Source organism: Canis aureus, chromosome 19 (genome assembly GCF_053574225.1).
Source record: "Canis aureus isolate CA01 chromosome 19, VMU_Caureus_v.1.0, whole genome shotgun sequence".
Taxonomy (NCBI): Eukaryota; Metazoa; Chordata; class Mammalia; order Carnivora; family Canidae; genus Canis; species Canis aureus.
The window spans coordinates 39,209,691-39,227,599 of record NC_135629.1 but is presented as its reverse complement, the minus strand read 5'-3'; the positions used below and the strand labels follow the sequence as shown (position 1 = coordinate 39,227,599).

Sequence of the window (17,909 nt, the reverse complement as noted above, 5' to 3'; positions counted from 1 at the left end):
CTCAGCCCCGCACGGGGGAGTTGATTCTCCGGGGCCCAGGTGCATCCTGGCGTTGAGAGATTCTCGGGCAGGGGGACCGAGTGTCACAAGAGTGCCACGGTGAGTAGCGTTGGCCACCTGGGCGATAGGAGGAGGCCGGAGTTGTGATTTCGAGAGTGTAGAGGAGTGTGTGGGTAGGCTGCCGAGTTTGGTAGGCTGCTTTATGTGGGCCATGGTGGTGGCAGCCTGGGGAGATGATCAAGAACTTCGCAGAGTGGGCTTCCCGATAGAGAATGACCTCTTCCTGCGGGGGAGTGGGTGACTCAGATCTGTTTGAATTCCAGTGCTTGCTAGTGGATGTGGCTGACTCTCGCAGTGGCAGGACACCAAGGTGGATGGGAATGGGAAGGGCTTCTGGGGGTTTGAAGGAGCTTGTTCCTGAGTAGAAGGTAGTGTGAAATCATTCCTTCTCACTCCCGAGTCAGAATGGTGGCTGTCATTGACAATATTTTAAGTAAAGAAATTTTTTTTTGTGTGTGTGTGTGTGTGTGTGTGGTTATTTGGATCCAAAGCTTTCTTCTGTTCAGTTTTTTTTTTTTTCCTCCTGTTTTTGAATTGTGACTCATACTTTCTTTTCAGCACTGGGGCTATTGTTTGTAATGCTAGACAAACTTAGACACTGTGATATATGTGAATTATAGGGGTTTTCAGTCCAATTCTTATAAATCTAGATTAATTTAAGATCCCTTTTTCACTGACTTTTGTGTCATTGTTTAATGTGTGCAACTCTAGAGGGGGATGTGAAGACCCTAACTGTTTATGTTGTTAGAAGTTTTTTGTATCCCCAAATTCACGAAACTTCGTTTTCTCCTACTGCCATGAAGTCATTATGTTAAATCTGTTAAATCTTAGTGACTGCTATTTGAGCTCTCACAGGACGTTATCTTCACTAGAAGTGTTATCCGCCTTCAATGAGTTTGGTCTGTACACTGTGTCTCATCTCTATTCTTCAAAGGCAGTGTGCAAACTCCAGCTCTGAGGCCTGCAGCTGTGCACCAGAGCTCTGTTTGTAGTATTCAGACAAAAGTTGGTGTGTTGTCTGTAGATGAGGTATCAAATCCTAGATGGAAAAAACAGTGTCAGAGTCATTGCACCTTCTGAGTTTATTTAGTGTTAAGAGGTACTGGAGTATACTATAAATTTTCAGGTGGAATGTGAGATAATTCTATCTGTAGTTGTACTAATAGTTCTGGGATTGTTTTTTTCCCCTTAATCTTTAAAAAATCATTTATTTCCCTTCATTTCTTTTTTCCTTTAAAAATTTTCTGTTTTAAATCATTAATTTTTTCATAAACCAATATCTGTTGAATTGTGCAAGATACCGTGTAGGGCATCTGATATTTTTGACATTTTTTAAAAAAAATTTTATTTATGATAGTCACAGAGAGAGAGAGAGAGAGAGAGATTGGCAGAGACACAGGCAGAGGGAGAAGCAGGCTCCATGCACCGGGAGCCTGACATGGGATTCGATCCCGGGTCTCCAGGATCGCGCCCTGGGCCAAAGGCAGGCGCCAAACCGCTGCGCCACCCAGGGATCCCATTTTTGACATTTTAATAGTAGCTCTTAGTTCAGAAGTGGCTATAGGCCTGTGAAGGAAGAAGTGATTCAAGTATATGAAGCTCTTAATTGGTAAAACTGTTGAATGAAGTTTTTATACAGTATTAATTTTGACTATTGACAGTTGGTTATATATTTCCATGAAAAAGGTTAGCTACATTAGTATGGGATTGTTTTTGCATGATTTCATTTAAATACACCCCTTAACTAAGTATTTCTGTAGACAAACCACAGGTAACATTTTGTTTCTGTGTGTCGGGATGAAAAGTGATTTATGAATACTGTATATGTGCTTGGGTTCCCCAGGAAGCCGTCACACTTTCCTTTCCACTGTGGTTTGGGAGCATGAAGGCGTTGCTTATCCCCTTTGTCTGGTTCACTGTATGTAGGCTGGGAATATCTGCTGATCACTTGGAGTGCTGTCCCCTAGAACAGGAGGAATAAGATTGAGGTAAGGCTCAGTCTCTTTGAAATTGCTTGCCCTTTGTTATTCATTGCGTAAAATATAATGTAAATTTTATTTGAAAAAAAAAATTTTTTGCCTTAATTGCTAATCTCCATTCTGATCTAGTAGAATGAAATTCTATCCTTTGCTGTCTTCTCTGTGTTTATATTTTGGCCAAAAATAAATGAAGAAATTTAAAAGCAAGGCATTCACATAACAAATTCTTTGAAATACCTTTTATTCTCTATCTAGAATATTCACTTGACCAAAGAAAATAAAAACTAGCTTACATATGTTGTTTTGATTTGACTACCTTTTAGTCAAATGGATCAACTTCAGGAACTCTTGGAAAGAAAGCTCAGAGTTTTTGCTTTTTTTAGTTAGGAAAGTTCTGAGATACCTAGTACAATAGGGAGGGCATATCTTTAGAGTCACCCCACCTCCACCTCTTGCTTGCTTTTTGGCCTGGGTAAGCTGTTAGCCTCTCTGAGCCTTGTTTTTTATTTTATTTTTTTCATCTGTAAAATAGGGTTACTATAACCTTCTCTGCAGATTGTATTGAGGACTGGAGATGAGGGCCTAGTGTTTTGTGGGTGGTCAGTACTTGGTGTTAGTAGTAGTGTGTTGTTGTTAGTAGCTGTTAGTGTAGTTAGAAGTAGTAATGGTGGCACTATTCTCAGTAGTATTAATTAGGAATATAGCTGGGTGCCATGCGTGGATGAGGGGCTCAGTTTCTTGTTGAGGAAGGCAGCCTGCTGCCTTTACCTGTTTGAACTCTGGACAGGTGAGAGAATTGTCGAGGTAGTCTTTATCTAGTACTGGTGGGCAGGAGATCATACTATAAAGTCCAAGGTCATTCCTGGCACTGGTAGGTTTTTTTCCTGGCAGTTTCTGTGGAGAAGCCAGGAGGTAACTGTTTGGTATGTCCTTGTTTTGAGAACTGTAAGCATTCCCATGCCAGGCAGCATGATGTTCTGTGTAGGCCATGGTCAGGATGTTTCTATAGTTTTCGTCTTATCAGAGACCTGGTTTTGTCTTTCTGCTAGGAAGACTCCAGATGCTGGAGGGATTTGTCATCTCTCTCTAATTTGGTCTATTTTGATAGAATATAGCACTCTGTTCAGAAATGTTTTTGACGAACAGAAGGTTCACAGCCTTTGTTACAGAATTGTTCAGTTTTATTTTTTTCCCCTGTGAGAGGAAAAAAGTCAAGAGAAAAATAAATATGAGCCTGATAGAACTGATTAGAAATAACTGGCCCCAAATCTCTTCTAGTCTTCCTCAGTCAAATTCCCCCTCCATTCTGGCTGGTCTTTAACTCCAGTTAAAAGTAAATAGGGCAGCCGCGGTGGCGCAGTGGTTTAACGCCGCCTGCAGCCCAGGGCGTGATCCTGGGCCCCTGGATCAAGTCCCACGTCAGGCTCTCTGTATGATGCCTGCTTCTCCCTCTGCCTGTGTCTCTGCCTCCCTCTTTCCCTCTGTCTCTGTGAATAAATAAAATCCTAAAAAAAAAAAAAAAAAAAAAAAAAAGTAAATAGTATTCCTTTGACCTTAAAATATGATGAACATCTAGATCCTGGTATGTCTCTACTCCAACATCTCAGAAGGACCTTTATGACCTAGCCTCTTCTGTATCTTCCTTTCTAGTCCCTCCTCTGCCACAATTTCTCTGGCACTTGAGGCCCTAGTGATAGTAAACTCCTTAAGGGTCCTGGCATGCGTAGGATATTTCTCCTGCTAATTTTCCTCTCCATTCTAGTGATTTTCTGACTCCTAGGCTTGCATTTACCAGGAATTAAGGCTTAAAAGATTCTTTGATTCTTTCTAGATTAAGCTGAATGCTTCTTTGTGTGGCCTTTGCAATCTGCTTAAGCTTCTTTCATAATTAGACTGTACTCTTAACTTTTGGTATATTTGTGTGTTTTCCGTGGTAGGTTGTGCCCTACTTGAGAGCAGGACCTTGTCTTGTTTATCCTTATATCCTAATACTTAACCATCTCTGGCACAGAAAAGGTACTCAGTAAATGTTGGTTGAATGCAAAATGACTGAAGGAAGTCATTCCTTATGGAGCTGGTGGTGTGATGAGAATTCTGATTTTATGGCTGCATCTCATCCTAGCTGAAATAGTGCTTCTGCCTTTGTACTTCCATGTTGTTAAAAGTAGTATTTTGCTTGAAAATGTATTGCTTATTCCATATGTTTTTGGTTTCAGGCTGGGGGGCTATTCCTTGCTTTCTGTGGGTCTTGGAACAGTTTGCTTTGGAAGAAATAAAAGTTTTTCATTGGTATTATCTAGATGTTCATTTGGCCATTTACTGCTCTGAGGACTTTGTTCTCATGTGTGAAGAAGAGTGATTAGTCAGTTTGGGTCACAAGGTCTCCAGACACTAGTGGCCAGCCAGCCTGGGAGTGGGTAATGGATTTAACACCAGTATGTTGTGACTTTTTCTTTTGGAAGTTGAGCTCAATACCAGCATTTTCAGGGATAAAGGATTATTTGCCCAAACTTTATTCAGGAATTTGAGTTCAGTGACTATGAAATTATCTGTAACACTAGTTCTTTGCTCAGCTTAATACCGGACTAACACTGAAACTAATGAATTAATTCTTTGGTAGGAGGCTAAGTGTTCTGAGTTACTAACCTAGAAATTATGGAATTGTGCTGATTCATTAAGTCACCCTCTTGGTTCTTCTTGGTAAATTAACTTGGGAGTGTACTATCTAAATTACTTTGACTTAGTTTTCATGGTTGATCAGACCACATAGGAATCCCACTGAAGGGCTAGGTATGAGGAACCTTTTTAAAGCCTATTTAATGCAGTTGTTTCATGCAGGTAACGAACATAACAGACTGCAGAAAAGGAAAGCATGAAAAGTAACTGTAGTTAAAGATAAAAAAAATTGATATAAGGAAAACTGAAGCAAAGTTTAAGACGTGTTAACTATGGCAAGCAGTTAAGTTGAAGATATTTTGTGAAGAGTGTTGAGATTTTGAGAAGGAAATTTTTTTTTTTAATTTCTTTTTTAAGTTGTTTATTTCTAGTGTAGTTAATACATGGTGCTATATTAGTTTCAGGTGTACAATATAGTGAGTCAACAATTCTATACATTACTCAGTGCTCATCATGATGTGTAGTCTTAATCTCCTTCACTGATTTCACCCATCCCCTGCCTACCTCCTCTCTGCAACCATCAGTTCGTTCCTTATAGTTAAGAGTCTGTTTTTTGGCTTGTCTCTCTTTCTTTTTCTTTCCTTTAATCATTTATTTCATCTCTTAAATTCCAATGTGAGTGAAATCATATGGCATTTTTCTTTCTCTGACTGGCTTATTTCACTTAACATTATAACACTTTCTAGCTTCATCCATATATTGTAAAGGAAATTGTTATATTATAGGTTAGAAGCAATAAAAACAAGGATCATTTCAGCCAGGATAGACACATTGGGAGTACCCGTGCCCACTTAATGGTCTTAAGATACCATCAGTGAAAGTTGTACATAGGCAGAAATGAAAATGTTTGCTTTATGATAATTATACCTTGCATATGAATGATATAGTTCATAAAATACTTTAGTATACATTTCCTTTACTTTGCCCTCCCAACAACCCTATGAAGCAGGTAGTGCCATTTTACAGATGGGGAAGCAAAACAAAGAGACGAAGTGGCTTGCTTTCAAGTGCATAAAGCCAATAAGAAGAAAAGCTGGGACTTGATGCCAGATTTTCTGATTCTAAGTTTAGGACCCCATTTATGTCTTTATAGGATATCGTTTGGGCTTCACTCTGGGTTACAGTTATTCCTTATTTCAGGCTTCTGGCCAGTACAAGGTACACACAAAGAAGTTAGTGCCACACAGGGCGTAGACCACCTGTTCTGTTAACAGCCAGGAAACTTTGAAAGAGCTGGATGGGGGAGGAACCTAGAGGAAGCCCCACCTTCCTCACAGATCACTTAGTGCTCAAGAGAAAAACTAGAGCCAGGTGGAGATTTTTTTTTTTTTTTTTTTTTTTTATTCATGAGAGAGAGAGAGAGAGAGAGAGAGAGGCAGGGACACAGGCAGAGGGAGAAGCAGGCTCCATGCAGGGAGTCTGATGTGGGACTCAATCCCAGGTCTCCAGGATCAGGCCTTGGGCTAAAGGCGATGCTAGACTGCTGAGCCACCTGGGCTGCCCAGGTCGAGATGTTTTTACAATAGTTGACGCTAGTAGTGATCTTCCTCCTAATGTGATGATGTATAGCAATTGGACCAAAATAAAGTTTGGGAAAAAATTCTTTTTTTTTTTTTTTTTAAGATTTTATTTATTTATTCATGAGACACGCAGAGAGAGAGAGAGAGGAGGCAGAGACACAGGCAAAAGGAGAGAAGCAGGCTCCATGCAGAGAGCCCAACATGGGACTCGATCCTAGGCTGAAGGCGGTGCTAAACCACTGAGTCACCCGGGCTGCCCTCTTTTTTTTTTTTTTTAAGATTTCATTTATTTATTCATGAGAGACATGGAGAGGCAGAGACATAGGCAGATGGAGAAGCAGGCTCTCTGCAGGGAACCTGATGCGGGATTTGATCCCAGGGCTTCTTTTGCTAACCAATCCTAGGCTGCTAAGTGTTTTGGAGGAGTCAAGAAAATGGGATGTCTTGATTGACAGCAGTTCCCACTTCCCCCCTGAGTTGAGCTCTGTCTGTCCCTCATGGTACTCCTTTGCCTTCTCAGGGCATTTCCCATAGCAACTGCTTGAATGTTTCCCAAGGCTCGTTTTTTCTTTTTAAAATTTTTAAGTATTCTCTATACCTAACTTGGGTTCAAACCCACAACCCTGAGATCAAGAGTTGCAGCTTCACCAGCTGAGCTGGCCAGGTACCTCAAGGCTCATTTTTACCGTAGGCCGTAGATCTACCTACTCTCCATCTTCCTCTTTCTTGACTGTGACCTCACTTTAAGGCTCCTGCTCCCTATTTTTTCAACCCTAACCTTTCTATCATGACACTTTCATCGCTCAGTCTTTTGCTTTTGGAAATCCTTGGCTTTTTAACCCCCCTCCCCCCCGATTATACTAGTCGTATTTGAGTACAGCAAAATTAGGCCTTTTTAAATAAGGAAAGAAACCCATAATCCTGTGTCTCAGTATAAAATACCATTAAAAATTGCTCTGTTTTGACTGGGGTCATGATCTTGGGGTGGTTGAGATAGAACTCTGCATGGGGCACAGAGTGTGCTTAAGACTCTCCCTTTCCCTCTGCCCGTCCTCTGTGTGGGTCTGTGTGCTCATTCTCTTTCTCAAATAAATAAATCTTAAAAAAATTTTTTTGACCTATATCCACATTTTTTCCCACTGTCTATGCTAATGTGTGTAAGGGTATATGTATATGTGTGTGAGAGGAAGAGAGGTAAAGTAATTCCTTTTTACAGAAAAGGGATTACAATGTATCTACTCTTCTGTGACTTTTTTCCATTTAATGCTTTTATCTTGGGCATTTTCCCATGTTTAATACACCTATCTATCATATATTTAATAGTTACATATTATATTATATATTTGTCTCAATTTTTCTAGTCCCCTGGTGATAGACATTTGTTTCTGTCTTTGTAGCTACAAGGATCCTTGTGTATATGTATCTTTGTATTCTTTGTATACATTGTATACATATTTCTATACTTTGTATAGTTCTTTGTACTGTCTTACAAGTGGAATTTCTGTGCCAAACATATGCATGTTGGGGTGCCTGGGTGGCTCAGTCAATTGAGCTTCTGCCTTTGGCTCCAGTCTTGATCCCATTACATCAGCTCCCTGCTGAGTGAGGAGTCTGCTTCTCCCTCTCCCTCTACTCCTCACCCCTGTTTGTGTGTGCTGACTCTCTCTCAAATAAATAAGACCTTAAAAAAAAGGATATGCATGTTTCAAATTTTTCTAGATAATACCAAATAACTGAAAAGATTGTATTTATCGTTCTCCTTTATCACGGAACATTATCAATATTTTTAATCTCTGCCAATTTGAAGCCTAATTTTGAACTAATTTTTTTTTGAAGCCTGGGTAACATTTTCTTATTGAGGAGGATGAGCGTCTTTCCATGTGTTTGTATATATTAATTGATTGATTGATTAGTTGATTAATCAGTGTCTCCTTTCCAGCATCTTCCTATCCTCCTCTCCCCTTTTGTTTTTTACGTACATGTAAGGTAGAACCATAGTAACTTTACTTAGTTCTGGGCCTCTCATGTTACCCTAGTCTTCTCTTTCTTTCTTTCTTTTTTTTATTTTTATTTTTATTTATTATTTATGATAGTCACAGAGAGAGAGAGAGAGAGAGAGAGGCAGAGACACAGGCAGAGGGAGAAGCAGGCTCCATGCACCGGGAGCCCGACGTGGGATTCGATCCCGGGTCTCCAGGATTGCGCCCTGGGCCAAAGGCAGGCGCCAAATCGCTTCGCCACCCAGGGATCCCTAGTCTTCTCTTTCTTATCCCTGTTTCGTTTTGATTTTTCTCTTCTCTTCTCTTCTCTCTCTTCTCTTCTTTTCTTTTCTTTCTTTTTCTTTTCTTATCCTTTCTTCCTTTCTTTCTTTCTTTTCTTTCTTTCTTTCTTTCTTTCTCTCTCTCTCTCTCTCTCTTTCTCTCTCTCTCTTTCTTTCTTTCTTTCTTTCTTTCTTTCTTTCTTTCTTTCTTTCTTTCTTTCTTTCTTTCTTTCTTCTTTCTTCTAACATTTTATTTGACAGAGGGAGAGAGAACATGAGCACAAGCAGCGGGGAGGAAGAGGAGGAGGGAGAGGCAGGCTCCAGGGAGCCCAATTCCGGGCTTGATCCCAGGGCCCTGGGATCATGACCTGAGCTGAAGGCAGATGTGTAACTGACTGAGCCACCCAGGCGCCCCTTATCCCTGTTTCTTATCTAAAGTGCAATTTTACTGCCATTTCCTTACCACCTGTTTTATCTATGTCTCTTAATGCTTTGTAGTCTGGCTTCTGGTCTTGGATTTCTTCTGAACACTATCTGAGGTGAATTCCGTACTGCTGGGACAGTGATTTTTTTTCTTGATGTTTGTTTCTTCTTTTGACCAACTCACTTTCCACCATCTTTGCAGGGAGGGAAGCCATGCAGGAGTGGAGTTTTTATTATGGAAAATTTCAAACATATACAACAACAACAGGGAATATAGTATATGAATACCATGTACCCGTTACCCAATTTCAACAATTATCAACATTTCCCCAATTTTTTCTCTCAATTGTCCTCCCCACTTTTTTGTTCTTTTTGACATATTTCAAAGCGAAATCTCAGACGTTGTCACTATGCCTTACTAATAAGAACATTCTATTTTTTAAACATTACCTTGCCATTTTCTACCCTAATAAAAATTAACACTATTTCCTGACTTGTGAGGACTTGATTTTTTATTTTATTGTTTTTTAAAAGATTTATTTGAGAGAGAATGAGAGAGAGAAAGCACAAGTGGGAGAAGGGGCAGAGGGAGAGGGAGAAGCAGACTACCTGCTGAACAGGGAACCCAATGTGGGGCATAATCCCAGGTAAGATGATGACCTGAACTGAAGACAGACACTTACCTGCCTGAGCCACCCAGGCACTGCTGGACTTGATTTTTAATCCTGGCTCTGATGCTTGCTGTTTAATTTGGGTAATTTATAAGCATGTTTTTTTCCTCTTGAATGGTAGTGAGGATAATCATGATAATTCTATCTCATAGGATTATTGTGAGATTATCATATATACTCCTACATAAAGTATTTAGCACAGTGCTTCACCTATGTGAGGCACAAACATTTTTTTGTCTCACTCTTGTCTTTATCCATTCATTCATTCAGCAGATATTTTTTGAACATGTATGTTTTAGTTGAAGAGGAAACACTGACCTTGACTTCTAGGGTTCTACATTGTCTTGATTCTCTGCCTGTCTCTCAGATGTGCTTTTGTAGAAGCCCTTCCTTTTATCCCCCTGGATATGGATGTAACCCAGATTTGTTGTTTTTCTCTTCCATTCCTGGCCCTCAGAGACCTTGCTTTTTCACTCCCACCACTTCAGTGTGTCCAGGTGACTCAATTCTATAACCTATATTTCATCTTGACTTTTGGACATTTCTGTCTGGCCAGTGGGATGAGTGTAAAGTGCACTGAATTGAGTCTGCAAACTAGGGTTGCAACTCCATCTTGGCCACTAATGTCATGGCTTAGGCAGTTAGTCATCTCTCTTGGTCTTGATGTCCTTAGGCAGAAGGACGGAAGGGCTGGATTAGAGTCTGAAGTCTTCTGTAGCTTTAAAGGCCTATCAGCTGTGAAAAGGTAGTTTTAGAAATGTCCTCAGCATAGATGGAACCAGAGCCACCATTCTGCTCCCCAAACAAGTTTCTGATTTTCCCCACAGGGCCTCTTCTGGGAAATCCAGGCTTTACCCTGTGACTCTTTGCTCTCATTTGTCATCAGCATAGGGCTAGTTACCTCATGGATAGATCTTCAGGTAATCTTGATTCCTGGCTCTTCCTGGAACACATCTTTGGGCCTTTTCAGCTTTGTATCTGTATTCACATTGTATCCTTTGGTGGTATTCATGTTGTTTCCTCAAACCTGTATTTGGGCCATTGAAATTATGACCATCTTTGTAGGCTTAGTTCAGGTGACACTTCATCCACATTGTGGAATTGAGTCCTCCCTCTTCCGACTCTTCATGACTGGTGTTATTTCAGTGACATTTCACAGTATGCCTGGTTTCATATATTTGCATAAGTTTTTTTGTTTTTTTACCTTCTAGTTTGTAATCCCCTTTAGTACAGGTACATTATGTATAGTTTTGCATCATACAGTGTCTAATACAATTTGTTGTGCTTATAGTTTTGCAATAAATAGTGGTGGAATAAGTGCCTGAACTAAAGTGGACTTTGCCGGCAGCCCAGGTGACTGAGCGGTTTAGCACCGCCTTCAGCCCAGGGCGTGGTCTTGGAGTCCCGGAATTGAGTCTCATGTCAAGCTCCCTGCATGGGGCCTGCTTCTCCCTCTGCCAGTGTCTCTGCCTTTCTCTCTCTCTCTCTCTGTGTCTCTCATGAATAAATAAATAAAAACTTAAAAAAAAAATAAAGTGGACTTTGCTTCAAGGTAAGAACATTTACAGAAATGTTTTTAAACCTGAGTGTTCAAAAGATGTGATAATTACATAGTCAAGAATAAAGAAGGCCTGGATTGTGAAATGGTACAGATGGGTACTAATTCCTTGATTCCAAAATTCAAAGAATCCTCTCCTTTCCTGTCCTGTCTCAGAGTTGTGAGATTTTTCTAACTCTTGAATAATATGACTTAGCTTCTCTGAAGAATCTTTGTTAACACTGTGTCATTATGGGATAACTAAAGGTAATCACACTTATTGAAATTTAACTGGGGTGTCTGGGTGGCTCAGCGGTTGGGTGTCTGCCTTCGGCTCAGGGCGTGATCCTGGAATCCTGGGATCAAGTCCCACATTGAGCTCCCTGCATGGAGCCTGCTTCTCCCTCTGCCTATGTCTCTGTCTCTGTCTCTCTCTCTGTGTTTTTCATGAATAAATAAATAAAATCTTAAAAAAAAAAAAAAGAAATTTAACTTACCGTGTGCTAGGCAATGTGTTAATTATTTTTTCATTTAATTAAAAAAAATCTTATATGAAGTATACACTTCATTATTCTCATTTTATAAATTAAATGTGGGCTTAGCAAAATTAGGGAACTTCTTTAATGTTCTTTAGATAGGAAGTGGCAGTGCTAGGACTCTGACCCAGACCATCTTATCTCAGAGCCCATATTCTTTTTTTATTTTTTATTTATTTATTTTTTCAGAGCCCATATTCTTAATTGATTTACTGCTTTCCTATTCAGAACACATTTACTGCCAGTTAACTCTTTGATGTTTATTTTCACTCATTCCTTATTGAATACCTTGTGTGAATTTATTTTTTCCTTCCCAAACCAAGTACCCTTCTGTTCTTCCTGATTTTGGTGAAGGTATGCCATTGTTCTTGGAATCATCTAGATTTTAAGCCCCAGAGTCCTATCTATCTATCTATCTATCTATCTATCTATCTATCTATCTATCTATCCTATCTATCTTAAAGATTTTATTTCTTTACTTGAGGCACAAGTATTATTACTTATTATTACAAGTATTATTAAGATTTTATTTTATTTATGATTTTATTTTTCTTTAAAGATTTTATTTTCTTTCTTTATTTATTTCTCCATGCAGGGAGCCCAATGCGGGACTCAATCCCAGGATCACGCCCTGGGCCGAAGGCAGGTGCCAAACCGCTGAGCCACCCAGGGATCCCACCCAGAGTCCTATTTAATTCCTCTTATTCCTTCCTGGGCAGAAAATTCTGTTGAGTTTTCCTTGATAATGCCTTACCCTTTCTTAATTTTTTTCTGGTTTCTTTGCATTTCCCTTAACTCAAGCCCTTTAAGTCTAGTCCAGGGTTGTGACAGCTGATTTTCCTTCCTCCATTCTTCAATCTTTGCAGTTCTTCACAAAAGGATTGTCTTCCCCCATCTACCTCCAGTTAAAAGTCCTGTGGTTCCTGTAGCTGTGATTTCTAAAAACCAGTTTTCAAATAGTGTCATAATTATCTGTGGGGCTTCTTTAATGCATATAAAGTCTTTAGAATAACAGTATGACTTTGATGCTATTATTTGCAGTTTAGAGATGAGAAAACAGAGGCTTCATAAGACCGAGGCACTTATACTAGATCACTATTGGTACGAACTCGGGACTATGTATTTTAATAAGGTCTTCAGATTCTGATGCCCTGAAAAGCACCAGGTTTTGGAAACACCAGGCAGCCTTCAATTCCTTTTAGAATTCCTTCTAAAATGTCTTTGTGGTTCCATGATCCCTCCATATGTGAAATTTCTGTAGTTTTTGACTCTTGATTATGCCCATCTTGCTGATGTCTTTCCTGAATAGCATACTCCCCTGGCTGGTTCTTCCTCTGCCTCTACGACTTTCTCCGCAGGCTTTCTTCTCCACTCCCTCATGGTTTGACCTTCCTTTACTCTCCTTCCCCCTTTACACATACTCCCTGAGTCTCTTACATATTTGGGACTTCAGCTACCAGAGTATGGCAGGGACACTCAAATCTGTATCTCTGACCCCATTTCATTTTCCAGCTGTTTCTGGCATTTTATTATTTAACAACAGTATTACCTACACCATTGTTCAAGCTGGAAACCTGGGCCATTGATAAGAACTTAGAGTTAGAAGTCTGAGTTGAACTACCACTATATAGCTGGGTATAATTGGGATAGGTCACTTAACCTCTCTAATAAACTTTAGGTTTCTTCTTTGTGAATGGGGATAACATTACTTTCCTCATGGTATTATTTTGAAGATATAATGAGAGAATGTCAATAAAATAACAATCTCATTAATATTTATGGAGCCCAGGATGCCTGGGTGGCTCAGTGGTTGAGTGTCTGCCTTAGGCTCAGGGCATGATCGGGAGTCCTGGGATTGAGTCCCACATCGGGCTTCTGCATGGATCCTGCTTCTCCCTCTGCCTGTGTCTCTGCCTCTCTCTCTCTAGGTCTCTCATGAATAAATAAATAAATAAATCTTAAAAAAAATTTTATGGAGCCGTCCCTATGTACCAAGGACCGTGATGGATGCTGGGGAGATATTGGTGAGCAAGGCTGCCCTAATGGAGCTCCAGTTGGCTCCTGAAGCCTTACAGGTTTTGTGTCCTCAGTCTTTAATGTTTCCACTTTTCTCCTTTCTCACTGTCCCTGCTGTGGTTCATGGTGTCACCACCTTTTGCCCGGTGTTATGGCAGCTTCCTACTTAATCTTGCTTCCATGCAGTCACCAGAGTGTTATTTGTGTTTTTATTTTTTACTTATTTATTTTTTGAGGGAAAGAGAGAGAGAAAGCTAGAGCCCGCTCATGTATGCAAGTAGGAGATAGGGGGAGAAGGACAGAGGAGAATTTTTTTTTTTAAGATTTATTTATTTTTTTATTCATGAGAGACACAGAGAGAGAGGCAGAGACATAGGCAGAAGGGTAAGCAGGCTTCTCGCAGGGAGCCCGATGTGGGACTCGATCCTGAATCCTGGGATCACGCCATGAGCTGAAGGCAGATGCTCAACCACTGAGCCACCCAGGTGTTCTGGACAGAGGAGAATCTTAAGCAGGCTTCACACCCAGCACGGAGCCCGATGAGTCTCGATCTCACAACCCTGAGATCATGACCTGAGCTGAAAGAAAGCAAGACTGATGCTTAACTGAGCCATCCAGGTGCCCCTGTTTCCTTCCTTCTTCTGAAATATAATTCATATATCATAAATGTCATTATTTTTAAGTCAATTCAGTGGCTCTTAGTACATTTGCAAGATTATACAACCATTACCACCATCTAATTCCAGGGCATTTCATTACTACAAAAAGAAACCCATAGGTATTAAGTCATCACTCCCTATTCTCCCTTCCCCCTATCTCCTGGTAACTGCTAATCTACTTTCTATTTCTATGGATTTGCCTATTCTCATTTCACATAAATGGAATCAGTCAGTATGTGGCCTTCTGTGACTGGGTTGTTTCACTTAGTGTGATGTTTTCAAGGTTCATCAGCCTGTGTGTCAGTACTTCATTCCCTTTTATTGCTAAATAATATTCCATTCTGTGGATATACTACGTTTTGTTAATCCATTCATCAGTTAAACCTTTTTTTTTAAAATTTTTTTAATTTATTTATGATAGTCCCACACAGAGAGAGAGAGAGACAGAGAGAGAGAGAGAGAGAGAGAGAGGCAGAGACACAGGCAGAGGGAGAAGCAGGCTCCATGCACCGGGAGCCCGACGTGGGATTCAATCCCGGGTCTCCAGGATCGCGCCCTGGGCCAAAGGCAGGCACCAAACTGCTGCGCCACCCAGGGATCCCAACCTTTTTTTTTTTTTTTTTTTTTAAGAAATACTGTTTTTATTTTTTAAAGATTTTTATTTTATTTATTTATTCATGAGAGACACACACGCAGAGAGAGAGAGAGAGAGAGAGAGAGAGGCAGAGACACAGGCAGAGGGAGAAGCAGGCTCCATGCAGTAGCCTGACATGACACTCGATCCCGGGTCTCCAGGATCACGCCCTGGGCTGCAGGCGGCGCTAAACGCTGTGCCACCAGGGCTGCCCTCATCAGTTGAACCTTAGTCATATGTTGTACTTACCAAATTGCTTACAGTGTATGCTTACATATCTGTGTCAGTTGATGGGATGATCCCTAAAGGGCTCCCATTTATCACTCTTTGACCAGGATTCTGCATATCTTTAGTGCCTACAAGTACTGGTCAGTAGATGTTTAATCATTATTCAGTGATGAATTGTTCTATCTCCCTTTTTTTTTTTTTAATATTTTATTTATTTATTCATGAGAGACAGAGAAAGAGAGAAGCAGAGACACAGGCAGAGGGAGAAGCAGGCTCCATGCAGGGAACCTGATGTGGGACTCGATCCCCGGTCTCCAGGATCACACCCTGGGCCAACGGCGGCGCTAAACCACTGAGCCACCCAGGCTGCCCCCTCTATCTCCTTTTCTAGAAAACCTGACACTTTTCTGCCTTTTCAGCATCCCTCAGATCCAAGCTCTGATTCCTGTGTGGATAATGTCTTCTCCTTCCCTCCTCACTTGTCTAATTCTGCTGTGCTTCAGGGTTGTGTCAAGGTCAGCCTTCTCTAGAAAGCCTTCCAAGAGTATTCAAACCTGTAGCCTCTGTAGAAGATGCTGTTGCTTCCTAGTCTGAACTCTGGTGCATTTGGGGTTTCTATCATTCATTAGGCACTTAATAAATATAATCTTAACTCTGTCCTTAACTGGATTGACAGTAGGTCCACCAACACTGATTCCTTTTTTGTACTCCCAATAAAAAGGTACTCTAATTATGTAATGGAATTATATCTAACCTTAAATTGAACTATTCCTTGCAAAAGGAAAAAAAAAAAAGAGCAAGAAATAATGACTTAAACAGTGAGGTAATTTCTACTCACCACTTTACTCAGTGAATGAATACCCACAGGCAGTGTTGTTATAATTAATATGGTTGACAAAATCTATACATTTAAAGAATTCTTGACCATTGGTAGGAGAGAAATTATTTAGGTGGTGTGATGATGAGTTGATAATATTCTACCAAAAAAAGGAGAAGTAGAATGATAATGGGGAGTCATAGAGAATTGTTGACTTAAAAAGATTTGTTGGAAATGATAAGGAAGATGATAAATAGGGAAAGTCTGCAAGCTGGAATCTTCATAAAATTTTTGGACTGGTTCAAGCAACAAAACACATTAATTTCTGAATACTATAACCATTTTGGAATTATTTTCAGTGTATATATCTCTACAGGAATACATACATGGAACTATATACTATATTTATGTGGACAATTGAAAAATTGAAAAGGCTTTTTTTTTTTTTTTTTTTTTTAGATTTTATTTATTTATTCATGAGAGACATACAGAGAGGCAGAGACATAGGCAGAGTGAGAAGCAGGCTCCGTGCAGGAAGCCCGATGTGGGACTCGGTCCTGGGACTCCGGGATCACACCCTGAATCAAAGGCAGACACTCAACCGCTGAGCCACCCAGGCGTCCTGAAAAGGCTTTTCAAAGGTGACTTTATTGATGATTTTTTTTCACATGCTGCTTTAGGCCTTCATGGGGGCCCTAGCTAAGATGGAGCCCGTGTAGTAGGTACCTAGTGAATTTTTGTTGGCAGAATGAGAGTGTGGTCACTGGATGTGAATATGAATAGGGGCAGTCACAGCCTGAAAAATACGATACTACTAAGGATAGGGATGAGGCCAAGGTGAATTTGTTCTCTGATGGCTTGACTTTACAGAGAGAGAATACTTGTATAAAGGCAAAATGCTGATTTTACAACTATAAAGTCATATCTATTATAAAACAAAAGAATAAAGAAGATAACTTTTTTGGTAAAACTACCACCCAGAGATAAAAACAGTTAACCTTTGGGTGCACTTCCTTTGTGTTTGTGTGTTTCCTGTGCATATATAAATACTTGCATGAGTGTTACTTTATTTTTTAAATTGGGATTTAAATATTAATAAGCCTTTTGGGTACTTTTTATACAAAAGTATATTATAGGGCAGCCCGGGTGGCTCAGTGGTTTAGCGCCGCCTTCAGCCCAGGGTGTGATCTTGGAGACCTGGGATCGAGTCCCAGGTCGGGCTCCCTGCATGGAGCCTGCTTCTCGCTCTGCCTGTGTCTCTGCCTCGCTCTCTTTTTGTGTCTCTCATGAATAGATAAGTAAAATCTTAAAAAAAAAAAAAAGTATATTATAAAAATGGTCTTGAAACTCTTTCCTGAAATTTGTTCTACTGTGTCTATGCTCTCAGATTCTTCCTGTAAAGGTTAGAAGCCTCTTTGATAGAGCCATCTGTTTCATATATTGGTAGACTTAATTGTTTATGAACCTCACCAGGTCTGTCTTGCAAACTCTGATTAGGGCAAATTGGAATTCACCCAACTGACCCAACCAGTGCTCTCAGCCTAAATTTCTCTATCAGAGAGACTTGTGACCTGGTCTCATCTATCAGATGTTCCCTTCTAGACTTGTTTCTCATCTATTGACACTAGAGTGGATATTTCATATTAAATGTTTTAAAAAACATTTTAGATGCTTAGAGGAAGGCTTGAATTTTTTTTCTTTTATTAAATTAAAATTAAATTGAAACCATGTACTATGATAGCATTTTAACAATTTCACATCAAGGGCATTTTGGCTAGTTTTTCCCCCGTGAAGATTCACTTCTCGCACTATTATTCCATAAGCGAAAGTAGCAAAGAGTGCCTTGTGAAGTATAAAATCATTGCATTACTCGCAAGAAATCAAATCTGTGCA

General features: G+C 40.0%; 1 protein-coding gene across 6 annotated transcripts in view; it reads left to right on the top strand.

The window, feature by feature from the left end:
* Positions 1–17,909, top strand: part of RAD54L2 (RAD54 like 2) — a 126,904-nt gene that overhangs the window by 2,664 nt on the left and 106,331 nt on the right. For 3 of the 6 annotated variants that reach the window (XM_077858722.1, XM_077858721.1, XM_077858724.1), the window contains exon 2: positions 1,904–2,048. The exons of 2 other annotated variants lie outside the window; for them this stretch is intronic. The gene's annotated coding sequence lies outside the window, so the exon portion shown is untranslated. Of the gene's footprint in view, positions 1–1,903; positions 2,049–16,475; positions 16,658–17,909 lie in introns of all 6 variants that reach the window. One more of the 6 variants, XM_077858723.1, reaches the window with a different exon arrangement.